We start from the raw sequence: 25,964 nt of genomic DNA, 5'->3' as shown, positions 1-25,964 counted from the left end.
GCCACTTTCAATTATATTTATTGGCTTGATATGTCACCACTAAAGGACATCAGGGGGACGGTTGCCCCTCCCACCTACCCCGTCCACCTATTAGCTCCACCATTGGAGCTCTCGCACTGCATGGGCTCTCCATCTCCAACCCAATCTTACACAGTGCTAGCCAAGAAAGATTCTTTAGAGTTCTGAGGTGAGGGCTAGGAAAAGAGTAAATGCTGTGAACTCCCCAGCCGCACACGCTATCAGAACACTTCTACCTTGCTAACGTACCTTTCCTCTCCCCTTCACATCATGCAGCAGTGGAAAATATCTGGCCTATATAATCAGAAAGGGGAAGACATAGGACCCTCAAACCAAGTCTCCTCAGATGGGAGAGTTGCCATTTCCAAACATTATGCCCTCAAGACACCAGTACTTCTCTCTCCTTGCAAAGCTTTTCCATTCATCTTAATAAAACCAATGCTGTGGTGATCCTCATGCAGCAATTCTCTTAACTTTCTCATGTTAATAGGAATTCTCCATTTGTTTGAATGATAGCAGCTTCATGATAATGTCAATGCAAAGCTAATGGAAACTGTGTTATGCTGCGAAGAAAGGAAAAAGCAAGCAGGAGAGACTGCAAAATATAAGACAGCAACAGAGTGATGTCAAAAAAATCACTGTCAACGCAAGTCTGTGGAGACATTAGGCTGCAAGAAGAAGCACAACGTAACAAGATGGACCACCACACACTGTGCAAATCTATGCCAAAGAGGAGAGCACAGGAAAAAGGAAAAAGTTACAAGTGTTACAAAAGCAAAGAGAATTTAAAAGAGCACTGTCATGATAAAATAATTCGTTTTTAAAGCAAACATCCTTCCTCATGTTTCTAGTACTGTAGTATCTGTAACAAAGCTGAAAGGCTTTTAAAAGTCTAGCTCACTTTTCACCATTTGTGCCACTTACTTTTGGCTTTTCACTCAGTTTTGACAATGAAAAAACAGATCAGTTTCACGGGCTGATTCTCATGCACTAGTAAATGATTGAATACCTAGATCAATGAACTGCAAGTGGGGGTTTGAATATTAGAAGCAGTTAATTAAAACTGTTTTAATAGTTTACTTAACATATTTCTATTAATACATGTTTGTAATATACTCTCCCCAGCCCTCCATCTCCCAAATCCTAGTATTAAAACCTAGCCACCAGAGCCCTTTTAAATGAAAACATATCAACACAAATGTAGAAAGGCCCAACCATCCTCAAGGGTTAAAATTTTCCAGGATGGGAAAGGGATGTATTGTGCAACACCCACTAGATCTAATTCTGCTCTCACATTTGCTAGAGTAAAACCAGAGTAACCACAGTGAAGCCACTGCAATTACTCCAGACCAACGCCAATGTCACTCAGAGCAGATTTTAGTCCATTAAGCATAAATTCCTCCAAACAGCCTTGAAGTTTACCTGAAATGGATTTTCATTCAGTTGTTCAGGTGAGCCAGTACCAAGGAGGATCCCAGCCAGACATCAAACTGGAACCCAATCCACATCACACATTAGAGCAGGCAACTTCCTCCAAAGCCATAATTCCCACTCCCCAAAACATCTGCTCGGGTAAAGAGTAATGCATGTTAGGTTCTCTCCTATTACTATACTCACAGATCATTCCCACCCACCTCTCAACAGGGCATACAGATGAACTCTTCCTAGACCTTCAGGTCTAGCAAAGTAAAACTGCTCTCTGTCTGGCCCACAAGGAGGGCTATGAGACATGGATGCCCCTACCCAATCACCCTGTCCCGCAGCAACAGAACCAGAAAGGGATCCTGATTTATCTGGGCCCTGAACTCATTCTAGGGCTTTCTCAGTGTTTTCAGATTTCTATGCTAACAAAATTTTAACCTAGTTTTGTCATACCTTACCCTACAGGATACCATATTATGCAGCATAATCATTCACAAGGCACCATCAGACATTCTTGATATTTGTTATGTGGAATTTCTTTTAAACAATACAGGACTGATAAAGCACAGGGCTTGATATTAAGCACAGCTTCATTTAACATGCTTATTAATGATCTGGAAGAGAAACTGTAATCAGCACATTAATACCATTCACAGATGATATGAAATCAGATGATGTTCTGAAGACCACAGAGAATCAAGAAAACACACACACACACACACACACACACACACACACACACACACACAAACAAAAGAAGATAAAGTACTTCTGTAGAGAGTTTAGAAATACAGGACTGAAATAACAAAATGTAAATTTCAGCTTGGAAAAATGCAAGCAAATACATTGGGGAAGAGATAATCCAGGAGACCTGGGGATAGCAGTAGACAGTAAATTAAATTTCAATTTGCATTGTGATATGACAAGAAAAAATCCCCAGTGATTCTGAGTGGAATACACAGAGGCATACAGAGGCAAGGGTCTCTCTCTCCAGCACTGGTGAGAACCCAAGAGGACACAATGCATTGTAGAGAATTGTCAAGGGGGCCTAAGGGAGACAGGAACCAACCCATAAACAGTAATAATATAGTTGCCTCAAGGACGTGCTTGCGCAAAATAAGGCCCCCAATCCTGCAAAGTCAATGAGAGTTGGGTGCCCAATTTCCTTCAGTCACCACCCTGAAAATCCCAGCCTCAGCATCATATTAAAAAACAATTAAGGGGGAAAGGGAAAATCACTGTATATGGAAAGAGTATAGCTTAACTACGCAGTAACTAAGATGGAGGTATCAATCTACAAGCATTTGCAGCGTAGGGTGACTAGATGCCCTGATTTTTTGGGGTCTTTTTCTTATATAGGCTCCAAACCCCCCCCCCACCACCACCACCACCACCACCACCATCCCCATCCCAATTTTTCACACTTGCTGTCTGGTCACCCTGTTCCAGGGTGAAAACACCAAGGAAGATGATTCAGAATAGCTCAATGTCAGTATACAGCTGGAAGTGCCTGGAATAAATTAAAGCAAAAGTAAATTTATGAGTAACATCAGGGAAAACATATTGGCAATAAGATTCACATAGTGAAACAGTCCCTAAGTGAAATGACAGAAGTCCCATTCATTCCTTAGGTCATTTAAAGCTGGACTGGAACAAGTACTTGAGAATCTATTGAAGAAACCAATTCTGTCTTGGCAGGAGGATGAATGAAGAGTAAATATAAAATGCCTTTCCCATCTTTAAAATTTCTATGGATTCTTCAAACAGCTCCTTGGCGCTTTCTTTTATATCTCTTAGATATTTACAGATTTACACTTGTGAACAATTTAGTTTAAGAATTAAACTAAATCTCTAAAGCAGGTACTGGACCAAATTACCCACTCATAAAAATAGATAATTTGTATTAATTTAAGCTATTAAACATCAGCAGTAATTCTAAAACTATTCAGGGTCAGATATTCTACTCTGGACTTAGCAATTCTTTTTATGAACAGCAGTGACATGGTTTAAGTAGGTTTCAGAGTAGCAGCCGTGTTAGTCTGTATTCGCAAAAAGAAAAGGAGTACTTGTGGCACCTTAGAGACTAACAAATTTATTAGATCATAAGCTTTCGTGAGCTACAGCTCACGAAAGCTTATGCTCTAATAAATTTGTTAGTCTCTAAGGTGCCACAAGTACTCCTTTTCTTTTTATGGTTTAAGCAGGCAGTGCTGTCATCCAGGAAAGAAACAGTGCTCTATGTGTAATAATGTATACATGTTTTTTAAAAAGCCATCTAACACACAGCAGTTTATTAAGGTGAACATCAAACAGAGAAGTTTTACCTTTTGATAAATAATGAAAAATGCAGCAGCACTGTGTCTGGAAGATTTCATGGACGGCTTCTAGTTAAAATCTAAGGGAAATTGTTCTGAATGCTCACTAGCTGCTGCATCATTCACGAGCCTTACACATTCGCTGTCACGTGAACCTCACAACTAATTAGCTCTTTTCTGCTCTGGAAAGGTAGTTCAGGGAGAGAAAACTTGAGAAAATATACCAGATGTATCATTACTACAGCCACTCAAAGACATCAAGTAATCCTTCAACCTCCATACTGTGAATTATTACCCTATGGAGCTTAGGGAATAATATTTTCCACCACCAAAACCAACCTATCATGCCAGAAGTCAGAAAAAAGAGTCTTAAAACAGAAGTAAAATGACAAACTGACAACTGGACAGACAATCTGAGAAAATAGGCCTTTTATTCAATAATAAATCTTGGAACCTGCCATAGAGATCTAAGTTTCCCACTGACTGACACTGAAGGACAGACCAGCTATTATAATTATTTGTATCATCATCATGCCCAAGAGCCCCAGTTGTGCTAGGTGCTGTACAAACACAGAACAAAAAGATGATCCCTCCCCCAAAGAGTTTGCAATCAAATATAAGATAAGAGACAACGGATTGACACAGACATATGGGGCAGTGTAAGAAAATCATGAGAGCATGTCAGCATGACAGGCAGTGACCTCTGCACACCAGGAACCTAACCATTGTTTTTTTTTGTTAGCATTATGGCAAAGGAGAGTCTTCCTCCAACATACGGAATGCAGCTTGAAATAATGTGCGAGACCCACAGGCTGAAAAGTTTGGACCCACCACACTACACAGTCCCAGCCCCGGAGAGCTTACAGCAAGAAGCCTGCAACTCATTAACTTCAGAGCTGGGAATTGTGGGTGCTTAGCATCTTTCAGCATGAGGCACATACTCACTGCATTTAGGCAACTCAAAGCTTATTGCAAATGTGCGTGTGTGTATGTTGTGCTGGGGACCATAAACAGCAAAGAGCAGAGCACTGATTTTGACAGAGGTAACCAAGAGTCCAAAGATTAAATTGAAGACAAGCTGTAGCCAACTTGAAACAAAAACACTGCAGATGGAATTGCAGGGCACTGGTCCAGACTAAGGCTTCCACTGACCACTCCTCTCATGTCTTGTTTGGAATTGTTTACAAAAGCTGACTGCTTGAAAACATGAATAAATGATACATTTTATCCTGCCTGATAGCAGTAAAGATCATATTTAGTCTTCTTGTCGGGGGGAGAAATTGCGTTAAACAGAGCAGCACAGCATTTATTTTAGGTTTAAGCAATGATACCATCACACAAGCTTTCTCGTACAATCCTTTGATTTACCGCCTTATATATACGTTTTCCAGGGTTTGTTAATTTTTGTTTTATTAAGATGCCAATATCCTACAGAGTAGCTGTGATATTGACAGCAGATGAAGCTTAATGCATTACACTTCCATAGAAATGTGCATCCAAGAATCTCACATCAGAAGATAGACAGGATAAGAATCATTTGTGGAACAAAAGTATTGTTTCCACTTCTGGAAAAAGCCTAGCCATGGAAGTCGTCTACACTTTGTGAACAGGTTATTTTTATTTATTTGTAGGCATTTCCATGGTACGTATCATTGTAATATACGAGTACTTATTGTCACCTTTGTACAGTTTAAAAAGAGAGAGAACAAAAGCAAGGGATTAGCCTATAAAATCAACCTAGAAAGCCTTCTATGTGCTTAAATCTTCAGCACAGAAATATAAGCACAACTTCAATAAGAGCTCAAACCACTGCTGCAGACCCTAACGGCTGCATATCAGTAATTAAGGCTTCGACCAGACTTGATAAATACGCTATAACGTATTGATCAAGAGCAGATTACAACATTATATGCATTCATTTCTTCCTTAGTATTTTGACAGCTCCCCCATGAGACTTCTGTCAATATATATAATCTCACATAGTCCATGTCACATGGCAGGGCTTCTCAATAGCTTGCCAAGGCCTCACAGACACAGTCTCTTTTAGGCATGTTTTTATTAACCAAACATAACCAAAAACCAGTTCCTCAGCTCACCCTTTGCACCTCAGGCTTTCGCTGCCACCCCTCCCAAGGGACCTTGGCAGTCCTGCTTCCAGCAGTTTCCTCTCTCTCTCTGGTTCACTCTCCTTCATCCAGTTTCTTCTCACTGGAACTCCCTCGAACCCCTTATAGCAACAAGTGCAGCCCCATCTTAATTGGCCAACTGGGACCACCTGCTCTGCCACAGGGGAGCTGGACCTAGTTCAGTTATAGAGGCCAACAACTGTGTGACATACCCCGCCATGAACCTCCCTTCAGAAAAGCCTGTCTCTTTCACCTACAGGTATTTACACTGGCCTGTGGAGCCCTATCTGGACCGCTCTGACCCCTAATCCAAAACACAAAGTCTCTATGTGAACTCATACATATACATTTATTTATGTGCGTCTCCATATTCCCCAAGTTCCCCACAGGCCTTAACACCAATCGGACAATTCATATCTTCACCTGGGATTGTCTATAGAATTTTATGCTCTCTGGGGTTTTGAGGTCTCTGCATGCAGTCTCTCTACTTCCCCCTCATGCTCACTGACCATCAGGATCAGGCAACCTCTCTCTTCCTGAGCAGCTGGATGTCCTGAAGCCAGCTGCTCTCTCTCTTTCTGGTCCAACGATTTGTAGCTAATATTCTGTGGCCTCCAGTCATTCCAGGAGCTCTCCAGTCCTCAGGACGGCAGCCATAAATCAGGTATCCCTGTTTCCCCTTCCGCAAAAGACCACCGTTTTTGCCCTTGGCCTCTGGCCTGGCCCCCAGCACACTGATGAAGCTCTGTCTGGGTCCCTACTGTACCCCACTCAATCAGAAGCCTCTAAGTCTCCACTATACTCTGCCCCCTTCTCTCCCTGGAGCCTCATCAACTCCTGCTCTAGCACAAGCACTACTGATTCTCACTCTCTGCCTCCACCCTAACCCATGCTAATTGCTGTTTCAGTTCTACTGAATGATTGATAATCTTCTGCTGGGAAGCTGAAATCTTACCCATCTTTGGGCTCCCATCTGTAGTACTTCAAAACTTTTCCAGGATGTCTTGGTCTATGATCTTCTCTTCTGAGCTGATTTGGGAACATAGCCACCAAGCTGTGAGGTCCTGTAATTTTTGAGCTACTACCCAGGGTCATGTCCCATGCGGGAAGGGTTCAACCCAATGTTGGTGCATATGCACCTCCAGAGTCATTCCCAATCTATCTAAGATGGCAGCCTTCACCACAGGATAGGAATCTTCCTGCTCATCACTTACAGCTCAGTAGGCTGCCTGTGCCTCACCAGTCAGGAACGGAGCTATATGGGCTGCTCAAATTGATTCCTACCAGTACTTGCCACTCTCTCAAAGGTCTGGAGAAAGGACCTCAGGGTCATCTTCTGGCTCTAGCTTTGCCAGGCTGGGGACCAGCCAGCCCGAGCTTCCCTCTCCAGCATCAACCACATTCCACTGAAACCCTTGGCCCAGAAGCTTTTGCAGCCACTCCTATTGCTGGAAATGGGCCTCTTGCCTCCACTGTTGAGTGCCGAATTCTGCCTATTGCTGCTTCTGCAGGCTGTCCAACAGCTACCGGAGCACAGTCTGTGTTTGTTGCTGCTGTTCCTGCAGCCACTTTAATGTGGCTGTCTCCTGCTGCACTGTCACTAGTAGACGGATGGCCTTCTCCACAATCCTTAAACATTCAAATGAGGTGGAGGTCAGTCAATCTCAAAGGGAAACTTGAAGTCTCTTTCTTGGCTTTCACCAACAATCCTCATTTTCCCCTGGAATCAGAAGCTGATTGAGGGCCTGCATTATCCATTATGGGTCACATGACAGGGCTTCTCATCAGCTTACGGAGGCCTCAATGACACAACCAGAGTCTCTTTTAGGCAGGTTTTTATGGTCCAAACTTAAACCACCAACCAAAACAAACAGTTTCTCAGCTTACACTTTGCATCTCAAGCTTTCACTGCCTCCCCTCCCAGGGGACTCGAAGTCCTGCTTCCAGCAGCTTTCTGTTTCTGGTTCACTCTCCCTCAGCCAGTTCCTTCTCAAAGTCAGACCTACACTGGAACATTGGGAACTCCCTCAAACCCTTTATAGCTGCAGCTGCAACTGCAACCCCACCCCCTTAATTAGCCCAACTTGGAGCACCTGCTTTGGCACAGGAGAGCTGGACCTACTTCAATTACAGGAGCCAGCCACCCTATGACCATCCAATTAAAGAGATCATAAAAACCAAATCATGTGCTATAACCACAACTGCAAGTTTTTCAGTGCTCCAACAGGCAATGTGAAAGATGTACAAACACATTTTGAATACAATGAAGATGACATACTAAGAACAACTCTGCGAAATTGGAAGGGTGGGTTTTTTAAGCACCTGGGGGGAAAAGTTATTCATGAGCTTCTTTATTTCATTGCAAATGGAGGAGAGGTTTTGACAAAGCTTCCCCATTGCCAAGTGCATTTTGGAATCTACTCAAGCTCCTGACTTGACAAACTGGAGTGGGAATTCTCTGAACAGCCCACACACACACACAATGTGGAACATACAGCAGAGTTTTCCCAAATGCATAGGGCTTCTCAAAGTAGAAGGAAAAAATAGTTAATAAATTACTTCTCCTTTCTTCCCTCAACTCATCTCTGATGGGCTGCAACAAGCACCACAAAGCAACACTTTTCAGCGGCTTGTCCCAGTATCTCATTTGTGTGTGTTTCTTCTCCCTCCTTTCCCCCACCATGATGTGGCAAAAATGAATCGACACCACAGGTTCAACTGCACGACAAGCTGTGCGTAGGTGAAATTCACAGTGTGATGATTGCTACTGGAAGTGCAAATCCAAGTGGGTGAATATTGGCATGAACTGTGCCGTATGTAACTAAGATTAGGACTAGCAATATGGAGAATCCGTAACATCCTCTGCAGCCTGGGTAGCTCAATACATCTCTAGCTCAAACATGCTGTAATTAAAGGAGGAGGGAGCAAAATACAGACGGCCTTCCTCCCCTATTTCCATCAGAAGAGGTGTCAGTGCTAAATCTCCATTATTCATCCTGCTGAAACAACAACTCATAGGCTTTTAGTGCTGGACATAGGACAGCAGATTGCCAATGTGTCCAACACAAGGCAGAATAATTTTAAGTCATGGAGAGGGTTTACAATTTGGACAGTCAGTGATTCTCAAACTTTTTCAGACTGTAGACCAACCACTTCTAAAGAGAGAGGAAGATTTTCAAAGGTACCAACTCAACTCCCAGACTCTTAACCCTTGCCCTGAAGCAGCTTCTGTGCTTGGTTATATAAAGAAATAATACTAGGCAGTATTAAAGATGACAAGAGTAAAATGAACTCACTTTACTGTGCAGAGCAGAAGGTGCCTTCTGCTCCTAATTATTTTTCCCCTTTACCCATACTTTATTTCCTGTGAGTGCACAGGTAGAGTTTTATTGGTTCTGAACCTCCTCTTGTAGCCTACTGCTCTGCAAAATGTGATCACAGTTGAACTTACCCCAAAAGGGATATGAAGCAGCCATGCAGGACAAAAAGGAGCATTTGGAAAAAAAAATATTTTAATTTGTCAATAAGACCTCTAGAAGCCCTGACAGCGAAAGGAGTTCTAGGCTGGGCTATAGCTAAGAGGCAGCATAACTTGAATCTACACCAGTGTTGTTATTACTATAAATTCTTCCCCAACCTCAATACCCAATTTCATTGCTCCTGACCTTCCCTGATGGAATCAAGTCAGGATTCTCAAACTGAGCCCATCAACACCACTCCTGAAAGCAATGCTCTCCAAAAGAGCGCACACAAACAAATTCAGGGCCTCATCTTCAAAAAGAAAGCATTTCTGCTCTCTCTCCGCTGTTGATGTTCATAAGGGTCTTTTCAGTTATCTTCTCTTGTGCTAATTGACCACACAGGGAAACAGTGACGATGACTGAACATGAAGCTCTACCAAAAACACAGAGTAAACAGAGAGATTTAGAGGTTACTTTTAATGATAGTAAATCCAAAGACTCCTGGCAAAACAAGTTTAAGAAGATGTCCCTTTAAGTTGACTGGCGGGGCAGCTGTTGAACAATGCAAGGTATTTTCCCTCAGAACCACCTGCTCCAGGAGTGCCTAAGAGTGAGAGTGGTCTCCAATTCCCTCAATCTCTGACAGTTCCTACCTGCTCAGTAGGGTTGCCAACACTGGATTTCAAAAATACAGGAAAACCCAAGGGCCATATAGGGATGATGGAGGGATGGCCAGGTAAAATATGAGTGGCGTTTGGCATTGCAACCCTGTGCTCCAGGTCAAGTTGCCAACCAGAAGTACTTCCCTCATTGAAATACTGGATAAAAGGCATCCCGTACTGATTTAACACAGGATGGGCTATTTTTTATTTAAATAAGGGACATATCTTGTAATATGGCACTGCTGGCAACCCTATTGCTCAGGCTGTTCCCTGCCAGGTCCATTTCTTTCACTCACTTGCAGGGAGCCAAGAACCACTTGGAGCAACACTACTTGCTTCCCTTACCGGCAGTCTGACCATTTGTTTCAGGCAGGGCAAGAAGTGTTGATGATGATCGGATTAACTGAGGCAAGAGAGTGTGCAAGCAGTATAGGTTTCACCCTGCCAGCAGGCTGGAGGGAGTGGAGGGGAATACAAAGGAAAGGTGCAGGTTCAGAGAGTGCAAGGAAGACAATGAGGGGGAAAGAAGGACAAGGAAATCCAAGAGTCCTTCCAGCCCAGTCTCCCTCTCATCATGAGAGTCTCATTAGTCCCTTGGACTCTGCCAGGGACTTATCACACTGAGCCCCTAGCATTCCAATCCATGGCACTGAGAGAGAGGGATACAAAATATCTATTACAAACCTCAACTCTATGTGTCCAGTAGCACAAATCATGACACCAGCTCATGAGGCCTCACTGGCATAGGATCCCATTGACAGAGCAGAGCTCTAGAGCCCTTCAAAATATGTAGGCTTATTTCTCACACAAGTAACACTGCTAACACGCTAGCTCCACTGAACTTTTATTGCTTCACATGTCTTTGAACAGCCATCTTCCTCCTGGGAGTCCTACCAAGGCTTCACAGTTAATTGCAGTGAAATGAGAAACTGGATGTGATGCAATTTAAAAATTTCGCCCAACAAACGTCAGCAATGACATCTGTCAAATAAATAGTCAAGATGTACTCTGCTTTGAAACAGAGAGGAAAAACACATCATTGTCCAGATACCTGTGTCTACAAACTGGCCATGCCACTGAGCTGGCAAGAGATGTTTATAGCCCACAAGATGCTTCAGCCTAGATGGGAAAGAAATTGATCTCTGCCTCCTCACCTCAAGCACATATTTCAGAGAGGGAAGAATCATCTATTTCAAGACTGGACTATATGATTATGTAGATAGTGCCTAGCAGATTGTGGGAGCCACGAGAACACAGATAATAAATAGTGGAAAGAAGGTTTGGGGGTTTTTTAAATGAATTATAGAAAGACCTTTAATTTCACTTTCACCACGTTCCACTTAGCCATCCATTACTGAGCCAAAAACAACAAGGCACAAGGGACTTGTTCAATGAGCAGCAAACAGGAAAGACAAAGATGTGCACAGTATTTAAAGCACAAATGGTACACACACCTTTGCATTTTGCAGAAGGTCATACACTGGGTCTTTGTATTTAATGTATAAAATTATATTTGACTCAGCATTGGATACAGTACCTGCAGGAGCCTTGATTTTAAGATTCTCTAGGGAATGACCGAGTTTCTGCATACATTTCCCCTCTCCTTCAAAAGAGAAATAAAACAACTTTTTCCATTTTTACAGAGATTTACATCTGAGGATCTCAAAGTGCTTCACAAAAAGTATGTCAAATAGATATTGACACTCATTCTACAAGTGATCTACTGAGGCACAAGGAGGTTAAGCAACTTGCCCACAGTCACATAGCAAGTCAGTGGTAGTTCCCATAGCAGAGCCCAGGTCTCTCTACTCACTCTAAAACCTCAGATATAAACACTAAAAATACTGTCTCCCCTAACAAGCAAGTTTTTTTATCCTGCATTGTTCCAGCGTATTCACATCATAAAAAAATTAGTGTTTACTCGTGAGTAATTAGAGGAAAACTAATATGCTGCCACTATATGGTGGTGGAATTTATGCAGATCATCAAAGAACAGGACTGGGCATCTCTGTCAACTATCAGCACCATTTTAGCCTTTAACTCAAAGAACCCAGAGGCATGTGGTGTTCCAATTGCATTATTCTGCCCAAATAATTTTATTTTTTTCCTTTTCCAAGATATGAAACGACAGTATTATTATAGTCACAACCACAATGATTTAATAATTTAAACAAAGGCACACACGAGAGGAGCATTTTAAGAAGCGTTTCATTACTGCTAGAAACTGGATTTCTGATCCCTGAAACTACAAGTACTATTGAAAATTATATGCCAAAAATACTTAGTTCAAAACTACAATTTAATCATACAAAATACTGTAACAGAGCTATATAAACCACTGACACCTTTTTACATTAAATAAAGCTTTCACAGTTAATGAGTTATCTGATATTATATGATTCCCACAGTGGAAACAGATTACTCACAAAATAGGATATACAATGCAAACAGTGAATTAGGAAGCTATACACACCTTACCCTTCCTCATCCATCTTTAGCCAAGATTCTCTTACCAACTCTGCCAGTGTCTGAGGCTGGAGACTGAAAGAATACCCCACTTGCTCAATGCCCCATCTGTAAGACAGGGATGATACTATTTACAGGGCTATTTTAGGATTTAATTAAACTACACAGAGCCAGCACAAGGTACATGCAGGTGCTTTAAAAACTCTAGACCTGGCTGTGGAGAGAAGTTATCATAGTAAAGACATTTTGGCACTCTCAGCTACAGCCAAAATCTAGTTATTACCAAGATCAAGGATTAACATGTTATTACCTACATTTAATTATACACCCATAAACATAAGCTTAGAGCACATAAGCATGTCTCTTTAGATCTACATTTATTGTTCTAATAGTCCCATTAAGAATTTAAAAAATAATTTTGTACTCATTGTAATAGCACTGAACATGATTTGTTTATCTGGCATTAACATCAGTTTAATTTTATTTCCATAGGACTTTTCCTATTTTCATATTATACCAACAAATTATACCAACAAAACACAACATTAATAAAAAACCCAGTTGTAATATTTTATATGTTTAAAATCAGTAAGATTATTTTCAAGTAACAAAGCAAAATTTCATAGAACTAGTTATTTTCTCCCAACCTATCAAACAGAAATGTTTTTAGAAAAAGGGGAAGAGGATGGTGTGGGGGGAGAAGCCTTAGTATTACAGTACTAACAGTTGCCTTAGATCAGATGAATCTCTCTCATATCCCAAGTAGAGAGAGAGAGCATGCAATGCAGCTCTTAGCATACAATACAACATATATCCTATGTATTTTTCTTTTAATGTAGTTCTGCAACTAAAAACAAGTTGGAGACAGCAGCATGTGACCAGCCAGCCTTCTGCAAACCACTGGCAACTGCTCTGTGGACCTTGATGCTGGAATATCTGTACTAGATCATAATGAAGACTCTGCCCCGCCAAGTTTCAAACTTCAGCCATGTTTACAGTGTTATAATAAAAACTTTTCTGTAACCTTATCTTTAAACAGGCACTATCAGGACACCATTATAACACTCAAAAGGGTAACATTTTAGCACTTATCAACAAAGAGTCAGTCACGAGTAGAGATGTGATCATACACCCAACATTGGCAATTTCAGTGAACTGTAAGGGGCTACTTAGAAGAAGTATTAGCTGAAATCATATGTTTTGACTAAACATTCTGTAGATGTTTCCTCCCCTTCTCCCACATTATGAAATTAACATCAAAATGTTGTCTGAACAAGACGCCATCTTACCTCACCTGACGAATCTGCTTGTACTTTGATATCAAGCTTTCAGTTGCTATGGTAGAGCTGGGTAATATGTTTCTTTCTCAGAATCTTTTGTATGTAAGTGGATACAGACATTTTAGTATCTCTTCCCCCTCCTCACCCCATTTTAAGTGTGTGTCTACTGTAAGCTGGAGTGAAAACAGCAGACAATTTTAATGGAAGTGAAGGAATTAAATTAACAACATCTTTAAAGCCACTAGAAGCTACACTAATGGGTCACTCAGGACATAGAGGTTACTCATCTGTAACTGCAGGTTCTTCAAGCAGCATGGTCTCTATCTGTATTCCACATTTGGAATACGCATGCGCATTATGCGCTTCAGTCCAGAATTCTTGCAAACAGTGTCCATTGGCCCACACATGCGTCATCGCTTTCCCATGCTCCCCACCGAGGGCATAAAGGGTGGTGCAGGCTGACGCCTCTCCAGTTTCCCATTCTTACTGCAGTGTAATGAACCTCCAGCAGAAGGGATGAAGAGTGCGTAGTGGAATACAGATAGGAACCATACATTTTAAAGGACCTCCAGATACAGGTAAGTAACCTTAATTTCTTCTTTGAGCGATGGTCCTTACGTGTATTCCACACGTGAGATTAACAAGCAGTAGTCAAACAGGTGGTGCAAGGATGCAGAAGTGATGGCTGATCATAGTATTGCTGTCCCCACAGCCGTATCCACAGCTGACGATTGCACCAGGGCGTACTGTCCCGTGAAAGCATGCAAAGAGCTCCAAGTGGCTGCCCTACATATCTCTACTATAGGTACGTCTCTCAGAGATGCAGCTGAAGTAGATTGCCCCCTGGTGAAATGACCCTTTGCTCTTTCTTGGGGGATGAGCGGTGGGGAACTAGGTGATAACAAAAGGTAATACAACCCATGATCCATTTTGAAAGTCTCTGCACCATATAGGTTGACCTCTTGATCACTCTGCTATGGAAACAAATATTTATGTATCTTTCTACTGTCCTTTGCTCTTTGCAAATAGAAGGCCAAAGCCCTCCGAATGTTCAGAGAATGCAACCGTCTCTCCTTTTCCGAGGCACATGGTTTAGGGAAAAAAAAAAAAAAATACAGATAAGTAGATGATCTGACTCATGAAACTCAGGAACTGCCTTGGGTATGAATCTGGGGTGGAGACATAGCAAGTCCTTTTCCTTATAGAAAGGTAGCATATGGTAGGCCCAATAGAAGGGGGTAACGCAGGTAGGGGACAGCATAGATGTCTTCCAGGGAGATGTACGTCTCTGACCATCCTGGAGCATGAGGAGGGTCTATTGATGGAGCCAGAGTCTGTCTGGTCACCATGGCAGTCTGCTCCCTCTGGGGCTGCGTCGTTAACTGGTAACACCTCAGTTCCAAAGCGGATGGAAGCATCATGAGCCGTCTATCCCATGTCTTCACCACCAGAGCCAGTGCTAGAATGGTGAAATCTGTACCCTTCCACAACACCTTCTTTTGTTGAGAAGATTTAGTCAGGCCTAAAAATTTAGCACCCAAGATTCTAACTCAGACCATGCAACAGTGAGAAGGAAATGGAGAGGTACTGGCCCACATCACCCTTTATACCCTTGGTTTGGCACATGAGGAGAGCTTCAGCACCTTCATGGGCCAATGGACACTGCTTGAAAGAAATTCCAGACTCAGGTGCATGGTGCGCATGCATATCCCACGTGTGGAATACAGATAGGGACCATCACTCGAAAAAGAAATTAATCATCTGAAAGCTTCCTTCCATGAACTACAATAAAGTACATATCTTTTTTGTAAAGACTTATTTATAGAAGGTATAAGTCAACTTAATTGGCAAAAGTACCATTTGATTTAGCTTAGCTCTCAACAAGCCTTCCTCAGTAGGATTTTGTATTTGTATGCAACAGATGTTCGGATCAGGGCTGATTCAAGAAAATTTGGCAAGTTTCTGCAGAGCCATTCATTTCAATCCAAAGCTGCAGAATCAAATAGTCAGTGTGCTATATGTTTCCACTCACCTACCTCAATCCCCTCTTCTATAACAGATGGAGGGTGTGGGGAGGTGTTTCACAGACGAGGGAAGTCAATAGATAGCATGTCCAGAACTGATGTGGGTATTTGTGGAGGGACATATAGGGTTATTGGCTGGATGCTTTCCACTGAACAGAAGGAGGGGGCAATTATGGCAGGCTGGCCTATGGGGCAGATACCCCAATCCCCTACACAGCTCACCCCCCAAATCAAGTGGCAAGAGAGCAGAAAACGTCATGCTGGCATTTCAACATGTCCCTGGTGAGGTGAGGCATCCCATGACTTGAGGCCACTGTTGGCTGCAGGTTTAGCAAAAATGTCTGAGACTTGCTTCTCTTAGAATATGACTACTTTTAAAAAAAAATATGAAAAAAGATGTACTGCTACGTTCTACAGCAAGGGTCCCAAGCACTGCAGCTTATACTACCTGGTATGTTTTTTCATTGGTACAATTTAATTAATATTGAGACAGAGGGAACCTCTTATGGAAATAGGTTTGGAGGGTTTTGGATTTTTTTTCCCCATTTATAAAAAGGGAATGATTCTGAGAACACAATCAAGTGGAATAAGTTCCCTAAATTATATAAAATTTGCTGACACAGTCGCATGCCCAAACACCATCCTCATTTTGCAATGATCACATATTTGCTAAAAGTATGTTTCTAGATGTTTAGGGAAACAGATCTATGTCTAATGCCAACTGTAAAGGTCCTGTTTTTATAATCCTCTGTACAATGAGAGTTAGCGATGTGGCCAAACCAAAACCCTGGGTCCAGACACCTCAGAACTTGGGACAAGTCTCAATCCAGACAAAAAGCTTTTCATCTTGGCCTTTATCTCTACTCACAGCCATGGTGACGACCTAGGGTTAAGTGTAGCCGTCTAGCGAGACGGTAGGTAATGCACTGAGTATGCCAGGAAATGAAGTACAGATCCCACCAAAACAAAGAGAGCATAAATCTAAACCAGGATTGTATGCAGCTTGTGGTAACCCTGCATCACACTACTGCTTCCTGCTTTCCCACCTTCTGAACTTCATGGCATCCTGTTTGGAGAACAGGTCTTTGTCCCGGAATGAAAACTGCTAAAGACAACACAAAGAGCACAAGCACTTTAGTGTTCATTGTACTATAGGTGGCCCCTCCGGTACAATCAGAACGCTGGATTAACAGTCTGTTCGTTTTGTTCCAACACAACTTATGCTTTCAGGAGTTTAGTCACATGAGGTAGTACTGCCCTTTACTCCTATGGACTTGAGTGGGAGCCAGTGGCCCTCAGCAACTCACAGCACTGGGCTCTGTATTCACAGTAAAATGGCTGGTGTACGGTCAATTTTAAAGTTACCTCAACTGCCCACACAGTGAGGATGCACCACCCTGATTCCCAGAAAGTTTAGATGTCCCCCCATTGAATAAAACAACACATCTATCTCATGCCTCCACACCCTTCTGCCAAATTCTAAGTCCCACTTGAATCCAAGGAAAGGAGGGGGTGTAATCATTGATTCAAGATGGCAGATAAGTCAAGAGTAGGAATGTAAGAATGGGCTAGGGATTCAAGAGAAATGCCACATAAGTCTGCCTCCACAGGTGGGGGGAAACAGCCATGAGTAAAGGGAAAGTGGTTGAAAATACATCTGAGGGAAGATCTCAGGGCAAAAAGTCATTAAAGGGCTGTGAGAGAGATCTTGCAATCAATGCTTGAACTCTGTTGACAACTCTCACAATTTTATCACAAGTCTTGTAACATCTGGCATTTTTCTTAAGAGGCTTAGCTCCTGGAGTCATGTTATTACACTGCACAATGATCTCAGCTTTCACTTTAAAAAGTTGTTTCTTGTCCTCATGGTTGCTGAGAAAACCTTGAAAAAAATGAGATACCTAAAAACTCAAACTAAAAAGGCAAATAAAAAAAATTACTCTCTTTTTAAAATTCTCATCTTTTGGGGCCAGACGCATGATTTTTCAATGCTTAGGGTTGGGAATATTCTGAGAAAGGGCAGATATCCGTTGAAGGACAGTACTTTGGCCACTATTTTTAAACCAAAAAACCCACCAAAGGCTTATTAATGTTTCAATAAATGTATCAGAGCAGCATTCTACCAGTGCCATTCTATTTTCTTCAGCAGTAATCCAATGCTTATAACTCTTAGTCTATCTACTTTTGAATCTGCTATGATTTTAATTAATGCACCGTTTCACATGGACACGATGTGACAAACCTACTGAGCAAAATTCAGATCTGTTTTAACTTCTCTGTGGTTAAAAGTGTTACCTCAGGGGGCTCTCTGTCCACAAGCCCTATAAATTCATTGCAAACACCATCACAGTGAATGGTGCAGCTAAAGAATTTATGGGCACTTAAAGCATCCTCTTTTTTTGGAAATAGGCAAGGACAAATTTTTCAAAAGTGACTTAAGGCTCGTAAGACACTTTTGAAAATTTTGCCCTTTGTCTAATTCGATGCCATATAACATCGTCCAGCCACCCCAGAGGAAAGACAGGAGGCAATGGATGTGGTATACTTGCCACAACTTTATTCTCTTGACATATCTGGGAGTACCCAGCAACAAATTGTACAGTACAGGTCATCTCCCTTCCCCTAATGAGTTCCACAAATCCCCAGCCTGGCCCCAGCCATCTGGTTGCTGGGACCCCATTGTCCCCCCCTTATAGGAGGTATAAGGAGCTAGAAAATGAGGGGGTCAACTCTTTGCTGTACCAGATGGAGTCCCAACGCCCCATCCTTCCTCAAGCTAGAAAAAAGGGGTGGTATTTTCATATACAAAATGGATATGAAAAAAGTCTGCAAACTAAATGTCTTGTCTATCCTTGGTCCCACTGGAGCGAATGAGCCCATGCACAGGAGCAGAGATTAGAGCAGTAAAAACATTCAAGATTAGGTTCTAGAACCTATCACCCCCATTAAGAGCTCCCTCCCAACATAAAGGAGTACACATTTTTCATTTGGAGTTAAGGAAGCTAACAAAATAAGTATGAAAATTAAAGTGGGATGGGGAGAGAAAACAGACCATAAGAACATTAGAACAGCCATATTGGGTCAGGCCAGTGGTCCATCTAGCCGAGTATATCCTCTCTTCCAACAATGGCCAGTGCTAGATGCATCCCTTGTTGTCCAGTTCCATCTTCTGGCAGTTTTTTCCACTGTTTATACTAGTCAATGACACTTTCTGTAGTGCTCTAGCAAAATGTTGAAAAGCCTGCCCACTTGAATTCCCGTATAGTGCATGCACTCACATACACAGAAGGAAACACTGCCCCCTAAATCAGCAAGGTATTTCTTTTGCAATCCAGTTGCTTTGCATGTTCAGAGAATTATTTCACCAAAAATGTGAAAACCATTTTCTTCATCATGGAGAATTATTTGTATGTCCAGAAGTACTCACCTTGAAATGAATAATCTGATGTAGTGCAAGAGGTCAAGAATGCTTTAAAAAAAAAAAAGTTGCTAACTAGATCTTGACCAGATATAGCTGTTGCCATCTAAAGTGCCAAGAACCCATAGCTTAATGCGTTCCCAATTACACAGCTACCCTATACAAACAAAAATCAGCATTTCAAGAGCTGAATTGAACCCATACTTTGAAATTTAGTCAGTTACAACAGACCTCACTTTTTCTAAAGATTTCTTCTCCTAAATATTTCCAATAGGCTCTGAACCAAAATAATCACTTTATGAATTAGTGGCACAATTTTCAGAAGTACTGGGTATCTACAACTCCCTCAAAAGGAGCAGGAGATGCTAATGACCAGCACCTCTTAAATGTCCATAGTACTTGTCCCAGTTTTCAATTTATGCTAAGCCTGCAAATATAGGAGGTTGTTTTGCTGGGTTTTTATTTTTGGTTGTAGAGACGGGGAGATTTAAGACAACTGTTATTTACATTTCTGTAGTGGTCAGTATTGTTTTTTGCCTTCAGTGTTACCTATGCCTTCTCATTTCCACAGCAGGACAAAATTCTGGAAACAGGGCGGGTGGAAGCTATTGTGTCTTTGGTTTCTAACGTGGTATACTTCAGCCACAACAGTTCTAGAAGGCAGTAGGGAAAAGGAAAACTTGGCATCTCAATAATAGACACAGTCACTTCTTTAAAACCTGGTTCAAGATTACATGTCTCAGAATGTTGTTTCTTAAGAAGGAGGGATAACGGAGTACATTGCTCTACTGGGTCTTTCAACATGCAAAATGTAAACCTGTTGTAGAGGATACAACGCAGTTGACTTCCACGTACGTGACTAGTTCTAAATTTGTCCCTTTAAAGTGGATATGCTCTGAACCGATTAACCTTTCCCTGGTGTCACTTGTGACACCTCCAGACTGCAAGTCCATGTTACACCCTTCCCTTATGAAAGGGTCCTATCTAATTTCACAGGTATGGACCAAAACTGGTCCTATAGAATTTAATAGAAAATTAGATCCCTTTTATCCTGTCCCAGGGAAATCATTCTCTATAGGTCTTATCAGGTCTTACTTTTAAAGAAACTGGGCCAAATCATCCCTGCTGTAACTTTAGTGACGTCAATGGAGTTACAGCAGGGATAAAACTGGGCCATTATTTTTATGTCCATGAATTATGTGCCCACTAAGAACAAAATCAGGTTAAGTAAGTGTATCTAAAACCTGTCCTGCAGACACAAATTAATATGTATATGCAGAATGTACTTTCACCAAATCTATTTCCTGCTGCACTTTTAGAGCTATATAATTTTTTATGTCAAATTTGACTTCTCTAGCATTGAGCTACAATGCAAGATTCAAGTAACAAGTGGTATTCACACTTTATATCCTGTTTTGATAAAGAAAAGCACCAAGAAAAATCTTTAGAGTTTTATTTAAAGATCTTTTCCTGGTAAATATCTAATAAAAGGAACAACAACAACAAATAGTGACACAAAATTGCTAGTAATTGTTAGTTACTCTAAAGAGATGAGGTAAGTGAAGTAATATCTTTTATTGGATCAACTTCTGCTGGTGGAAAAGAAGAGCTCTGTGTAGCTCAAAAGCGTGTACCTTCCACCACCAGCAGTTGGTCCCATAAAAGATATTACCTGACCTACCTTGCCTCTTTCATATTCTGGGACCAACACAGGGAAACTTGCAGTGTTGTAGCCAACATTAACATCACATGGCATATCAGCCAGTAATAAAGCCCCAATAGCCTTGTTGTGATCCCTTGTCTCTTAGTAAATCCTAACAGGATTAAATATAAATATCTAAACTAACAACATGAAATGGTAGTTTAAAGACCAACAATATTCTCCTGTGAACAGTTATTACCAGAAAGTTTCAAACACCGACACAGATGGGGGAAACAAAAAACAGGCAGATAGATGAAACAGGCATTTACTTCGATAACAAAAACAAATAAATCATGGCTCAGCACAAGAGAGTTTATATCTACTAGTAAAAAACCAGCATAGGTTTTCAAAACACAAAATCGAACAGCTCTTATATAATGCATTCCCCCTGCACCCTCTACCCCATTCTCTAAAGCATTAGATATTGCTCACTACCTAAGGCAGGGTACTGGACTAAATGGACCACAGGATGTGTCATACCTAATAAGACCTATAACCAAAATTTTCCAAAACTCCATATTCAAAGGTCTGACTGGCACAATTAATGCTTTTGAGTAAATTTACTCATGCGTTAATACCACTATGGGCATGGTTAGAGTTATTCACATACATAAATATTTGCAGAATTATGTCCTTATGCTCACAAGGATAAATAGCTTACTTTTCAGAAGAATCCATAAATGCCAGTGAGGTCAGCAGGAGCTGCAGGTGTTCATAACCTTTGGAAAATCAGGTCACTTTTCTTAAGGTGCCTACCTTAGAATATTTCTGGCCTCATGTCCCTAGATGAAGCTCTGGTCAGAAAGGAATGGTCTTATTTGGGATGGTCTTTTTTCCATTGTTTTCCATAATAATTATACTTTTTCCACAACAACCCAGAACAGTTCAATTTAATTTCCACCCCGCAGCCTTGGAATCAAAATAACTGTAGCTGGAAAACGTGCGACCTCCCCAAGCCTTTATTTACAATATCACAAACTACAAGGGAAGGATCTGGCCAAGTTTTCCAGCTGGAATGGGAATGGCAAAAGAGAGCATGCTCTAGTTTTTGCAACTGCGATATTTTACACATTAAGGAGGGGATGAAATGAATCTGTGGATAGGGTGAAATCAGAGGCCCCAATCCTGTAATCAGATCCCCACAGGTATATCTTTATGACCACTGAGTCACACTGAAACCAGTAGGGCTTTGTATGTGCAGATCTGATTGCAAAACTGGGGCCTGACATGCTTTTTGGGGGTATTGTTTGTTGGCTTTGTTATTTTTATCTGTAAAAGAGAGGTGCAGATGTCTGTTTTCATGTTCTTAAATGTTTGATAGTAATGAGTTCTGTAATTACCTCACCCTCCAAACACAAGTATGACAAAGGTGCAAAAAAATAAAAATAAAATAAAATAAAATAAAATAAAAAATACAATCATCCCTAAACAAAATTAACAGAACCTTAGCCAAAAATTAACAAATGAGAGAGAGAGACAAGCACACAGATGAAGAAAGTTCACATCTATAGGGAGTTACACCAGTAACAGGAAACTACTGTCAGTTGATGTTGTGGTTAGAACCACACCAGTGTCGTCAGCTCTTTCCTCCCCATTACACTGGGAGTCCAAACAGCTCATCACACCTAGTGCTTTTACTGTGACAATGAGAAGGGGGGGAAAAAGTTAAAACACACCCTTATTTCCACTAGAGATTTAAAAACCATCAGTGCAGGCTGAAGTCAGTGTCTTTTAAAGAGAGGCACCCTGTACCCGATTGCTCACCTCTGCTGAGAACTAATACCATACCCAATTCAATTTGCTCATAATCCACTTCCCTTACCACAAGTTATCCACATTCGTGTCTCTCCTATTACCGACTCCTTTCTCCTCTCCCATCACTGTAACTCAACAGCTGCCGTGCTAACACGCACCACCTTAAACGCGTTTAAAATTGCAGTTCTCTCCTATCTTGCTCAGATGCATCTCCACACAGAGTCCAGTTCTCTGTCTTTTGGAGAGTGGCTGTCACCCAGCTCTCTGAAGTGTTATCACCTTGATCTAACGCTCCTCGTAAAATGGCTTGCGATCCTTCATATCAAAGATTCTACATAAAAACAGATTGTGTTGTATTGATCCGTTCATCTGCCTTTAGAGTCATCTTCTAAAGTGGCCTACATCTCATGCTATGGGTGATGCTCAGACCACTTTCCTCAGACCACATAACTGTAAGACTCTTGCTTAGTACAGCATATGCCAAGAGTTAGATTCAGCCCTGGTTTACTCCCACATAGAGGCCCAGGGCTCTACAGGGGAAAGCTTGCTGCAGGGTTGGTTCAGGCAACCCAACTCAGCTGTGCCCACCTGCCTTACTGGGGGCTTAGGGCAATAATGCAGCCGAAAGAAGTGGTGGTGCAGGCTGGAAAAGGGGGCACAACCAGGATCTATGGGGAAGAGCCAATTCAGGTATAATTTATACTTCCCTTTGTGGGGTGGTTCTATGCATTGTTGTTTTAAGACATGTGAATTGCCCAGAGGGGGCACAGCTTCCCCACAGTACAAGAGCCCTGCCTCCAATTAGCCATTCCTGCCCTCCCTCATACCTCACTCCTGCTGCTCCTCCCCACATAGACCAGGAGTCGGGGGTTGTCACCCCTCCACACTCCCTTCCTGTACACCAGCTCCCAATTGCCCTCCCACCCAACAGAGGTATAGGCAGAGACTAACCGACATGAGTATGAGGGAGGGGAACATTCACGTTTCCTCCCCTCTGAGGCTCAGGGAAGGGTGGAATGGCAATGAGGAAATTCTGTCCCTCAGAACAGGTAGGATCGAGGGAGCAGGGGGACCGGTTAGGCTGCTAGTGCAGCAGACACTCTGTACCAGCAACCTCTGTCCCCCAGCACAGGTGCTGCTCCCAGCCTGCACACCCACAGGGTGGAGGCACCACACCTGGACACTCAGCCTGCACACCCACAGGGCCAGCTCTGTTCTTGTGAATCAAACCCAGTTCTTGTATTTTAATTATAATGCCCCCATGGATGTGGGATATGGTTTCTCTCAGGTGCTGACCCTGTAAGGTGCTGAGGGCAGTGGCGTGTGGAAGATCCTCAGCACCTCAGAGGAGCAGCCTTAAGGGAACTTCCTCTTTCCCCCACCCCCTCACATTATTTGCTCTGTTTGGCAGTCTGGTCACAAGTCCCTCAGGGACTGAACAACAGAAGTCTCACACAGGGACAATGGTAGAGCACAGTAGGAAAATTACCCAGCGCCTGCATACAACTGCTCCTACTTCTGGCCAATGCCATTTAGACCTTAGTTTTCATGAGTACCGCATTCACCATCATTTTAAAGCCAATTTTATTCCCTTATGTACTTACCCTGCTGAGCCATAGACATTCCTCACTCCTTGCAGCTTCCTAGCGACCCGCACTGCGCAGCTTCATTTTACTGCGTGTAAAGGTAGCATTTCCTTGCTCTCTGAGTAACTGATGACCAATTTTGTGTCTGTTTTACAGAGAAACACTCGGGCCTCTTGATACATTAATCCCTTCAGATGAGTGAAAGGCATGGGGCTAAGTCCACAGGGCAAAGCTAACCCTGAAAATGGGATGAGACTGCATTTGCCTTCCTTTGCTTGTCGTTAGTTTACAGAGCCACATTCTCATCCATTACACAGCTCAGAGGTGAGCAAAGGAACAGGAACTAGGACAAAGTGCTTTAAACCTATGGGATGTGAGAGCAGAGCCTGTTCCTGCCCTTCCTCCAAACAAGTGGAGGTCCTTCAATGCCTCCACCACACAGAGGAGGCTCAGGGGAGGCTCTTCTCAGGGCCCTGTGGACAGGAGTGAAAATTTGTGCTGCTAAGAGCGTTAACCCTGCTGTTAAGCTGCTAACAGTGGTATTTATTCCCAGAGAGACCAGTCCATGGTTCCTACTGCACGGCTGCAGTAGGGAGGGATACTCCAATGGCAGCATGGCTCCCCCAGGAGAGAAGCTGGGTCCCAAAGAGGCTCAAGCCTTCTGCAGGGTTAGGAACAGTTACCATACCAGTATCTGGGCCCCACAGACTTTCTGGGGAGTATCAGGAGGAGATGCTCCAAGGTGAATGCTGCTCAATTTCCTGGGCTCTCTGTTCCTCTCCCATGGGTTTTATGCCAGTACAATACTAAGGGTACCACGTGGCTCTTTGTCTTCAGTGACTTCTGCTTGAGGCACCCAAGTGCTAGTTCAAGACCAGATTACGCTTTCACTCACAACTGTGAACATTCAGAATAACTACAATGCCTCGAGGGTGTGAATCCAGAATCACTGAAAGCAACTTGTACTCCTCAGCCTGGGTGCTCTCGCAACTATACTTGTCCACCCGGTGCCTGCTTCCAGTTGCTCTTGAATTGAAGGTCAGCAGCCCCGAATTTTAGTATACAACAGCAGAATGCAAGATTGCAGCACCCTAGACATCATTCCAAAGGGAAACATTGACTAGAGATAAAAGTTAAACCATTGTTGGTACAAATTTTAATGGAGCTTGGGGGAATGGGGTAAGGGAAGTGGGAAAATACAACAGATTCAAACAGAACAGTCATGAATAGTCAAAAGGGTATGCTGAGGCCACACCTACTTTCAAGTAAATTAGCTGCAGAATGCCTGTACATTTGCTAGTTCCATAGGCAGTTTTAGAAATATGAGTCAGGACAGTAAAACTAACATGAAGGAGATTTAATGAAAATCACCAAATATTTAAAGCAAACATTAAAGGAATACACCACAAGGTTAAATCACAATGTAATTGCAATGTACTATGTCATTACAAAAAACAAAAACATTGCTTGATACCTTTAATTATCCTAACAGAAAAAGAATTCCAACTTCTCACCATTTGTGCTGTTTGTTTTGGGGTAGGGGGGAATTGCATTTCTGTCCGCTTGGAAAATGAACATAAGCCTGTCAATTTCTACTTGCTTTCTGGATTACTTGCACTAACACAATATTACAGTATTCAGGTTCCAAACACTGCCTGGTTTAAATTAAAAACAAACTACTTACATTCACTGATTTTTTAAAAGAAGAAGAAAAATGAATATATTTGTA

The 25,964-nt window shown here is 42.1% G+C and overlaps 1 protein-coding gene across 25 annotated transcripts in view; it reads right to left on the bottom strand.

Moving 5' to 3' along the window:
* The window catches only part of PITPNM2 (phosphatidylinositol transfer protein membrane associated 2), a 215,354-nt gene that overhangs the window by 166,263 nt on the left and 23,127 nt on the right, over positions 1-25,964 (bottom strand). For 5 of the 25 annotated variants that reach the window (XM_043498338.1, XM_043498345.1, XM_043498348.1 and 2 more), the window contains exon 3: positions 12,478-12,578. The exons of the other annotated variants lie outside the window; for them this stretch is intronic. The gene's annotated coding sequence lies outside the window, so the exon portion shown is untranslated. The remainder of the gene's footprint in view (positions 1-12,477; positions 12,579-25,964) is intronic. 25 annotated transcript variants of the gene reach the window in all.

This window comes from Dermochelys coriacea, chromosome 15 (genome assembly GCF_009764565.3).
Source record: "Dermochelys coriacea isolate rDerCor1 chromosome 15, rDerCor1.pri.v4, whole genome shotgun sequence".
NCBI lineage: Eukaryota > Metazoa > Chordata > Testudines > Dermochelyidae > Dermochelys > Dermochelys coriacea.
Note: the sequence above shows the minus strand (reverse complement) of the source record. Positions and strands in the feature narration are given on the sequence as shown.